This window comes from Xylocopa sonorina, chromosome 7 (genome assembly GCF_050948175.1).
Source record: "Xylocopa sonorina isolate GNS202 chromosome 7, iyXylSono1_principal, whole genome shotgun sequence".
NCBI lineage: Eukaryota > Metazoa > Arthropoda > Insecta > Hymenoptera > Apidae > Xylocopa > Xylocopa sonorina.
The window spans coordinates 4,177,483-4,179,657 of record NC_135199.1 but is presented as its reverse complement, the minus strand read 5'-3'; the positions used below and the strand labels follow the sequence as shown (position 1 = coordinate 4,179,657).

The following is a 2,175-nucleotide window of genomic DNA, read 5'->3' as shown; positions in this document are numbered from 1 at the left end:
CATTTCTTGTTGCATCGAGAATGTTGCATCGTGAAAACTTGTAACGAAGAACCAGAGAGGAGATGAAAAATATTCTAAAATTTCGCGTGCTGTTAGCTTCACCTCGTCAATTCTCGTCAACTGAACGGAAAATTCTGTGGTTCAATAAACGAGGACGATAAATGAGAAATTGGCCTAAACAAATTGAGAGATAAAAAAAAATAATAAAGTACCCATAAACTATCGTATAGAAATTGGTTTTCTTTTTCGCCACAGAATTGTTGAAGTACTACACTTCAATTGCAGTTGATCCATGCATAATTTGTTGCGTTTCTATGGATCGCCGGTGTATCCGACGTTAAACTAAGCATGTTGTTGTAAAGGAAAAGAAAAAAAAAATAGGAAACGCATATGTAATATGTAATCAACGAAACGGTACAAAATGAACGAATAAAGATATCGCTGTATCCGCTTGAGTAGTTGTTGGACGAGGAAATTTCACGATGCACGATGCGATCGGAGAACAGGATCGCGCGAAAAGCGAAGGAGCGAGGAAAAATTTCAATCCATGCCTGAAAACGACTGCCAATCTAGATAGAGATCACAGGATCGATGTTTTTCCCTCTAAAGCTTTCCTTGTCCCGAGAAACTTGTTCACCGCAATCCATGGGAGTTTTCGAAACGGGTGACTCGATTGACACGATGAGCTCGATGAGAGGAAGCAAGGCGCGCCATCGAGAATTCGATTGACGCGCGCGACACACCGTTCAGCGTTTGTTTCGCACGGAGGACACTCATCGCGGCAGGCCGATCGTCTGAATTATTAGTTTTTTTACTTTGATACCGTCTTTACTGCGACCATTCGCCGTTCGCTGACCTAATATATTTGTGAGCTACACTGTATAACAAAAGTATGCGTTGTAAAGTGACTGTATATACAAATATAAATTATGCGATTATCTTGAGGGCTTTGTTTTTCATTTAAAACGTTCGCCGTTGCGCAATCCTATAATTATCTACCACAAACAAGAAGACATTTTATGAACCAATTTATAATATTTATTCAAACGAACAATCTTTGCCATTAGAAATAATTGATTGCAAACATCTATTACTACGTGTCATTACAGGCTCCCCTTGGAGTACCGAATTGAATCCACTTGCATACCTGAGACTCTCGAAATTACAATCGATAGCATGCTCTAGGCGAAGTCGAATTGCAGCAATGCGATCACACAACTCCTGAGCACCTTCGTAAGTGATGCAATTAATCAGAAGTGGTCTGTAGGAGAATATCTGCTGTACAAGTACATGGAATATGATACAGTTCGAATCCAATTTCTGAAACTCCATACTTAATAATGTACATATCTACAATATGTTCTTGGCGCCAAGACTACTACTTATAATTTAAACAACTTATTATTTACTTAAACTAAAATTGTATGTTACTTCTTATTACCAAGCTAATTATAACATTTCGCAATTATATCGTATGCAAAACAAGTCGAAAAACAATTTATTCCATCTTATATAACTATATTCTAATAGACTTATGAAATCTTACAACCGAAGAACGGCTTACCCTAGTAAACTCTGGTGCTCTCTTCGAACATCTTCTAGTCCCGAATACTTCAGCAGCCTCAAATCTTGCACGCGGTATACTCTGATGCTTCCTTCTCAGTCCAATTACCTTGCTCGGCGCCTCGATCTTCACTGGTACTGGTGATTCTTTCCCCAAGAACGCTTCCTTCATTTGCTGTCTTCTTCGTTGATTGTGTTGCTTGACAGACCGTCTCAGATTCCAGTCTGACCTGCAAACGTTGAACCACTTCCGTGATACCTGCGCTGCACACAACAGGGTCTCAGGATCCAACTTACGCAAGATCAACTGCGATACCTCTGGCGGAAGTTCAGTGATGAAGTCCACCTTGCTAGGCTCCAACAGTCCAATCACTTGCAAGAAAGATTTGAAGTACTCCATGTTGCTTCTGTGAACGTAAGAAGACGAATGATGGCTCTCCACTAAAAAAGGGGTTCATATATCCCACGTCACGGTTCACTGACGTTCCGGTTCAATGGTTCGACCAATCAGGTGCGAGTATTTGTACATATGTATCAGCTCACGCGGAACTATGTATGTATCGAGTACATCGGGTGGTATATATATTATGTTTTTCTACTCTGTTCTCTGGA

At 40.2% G+C, this 2,175-nt stretch overlaps 1 long non-coding RNA gene across 1 annotated transcript; it reads right to left on the bottom strand.

The window, feature by feature from the left end:
- Positions 1–1,609: 1,609 nt before the first annotated feature.
- Positions 1,610–1,963, bottom strand: LOC143425650 (uncharacterized). Its single transcript, XR_013102059.1, has 2 exons — positions 1,880–1,963; positions 1,610–1,793 (listed from the first exon to the last, which is right to left on the bottom strand). It is a non-coding gene; the product is annotated as an uncharacterized LOC143425650 (long non-coding RNA).
- Positions 1,964–2,175: the final 212 nt, after the last annotated feature.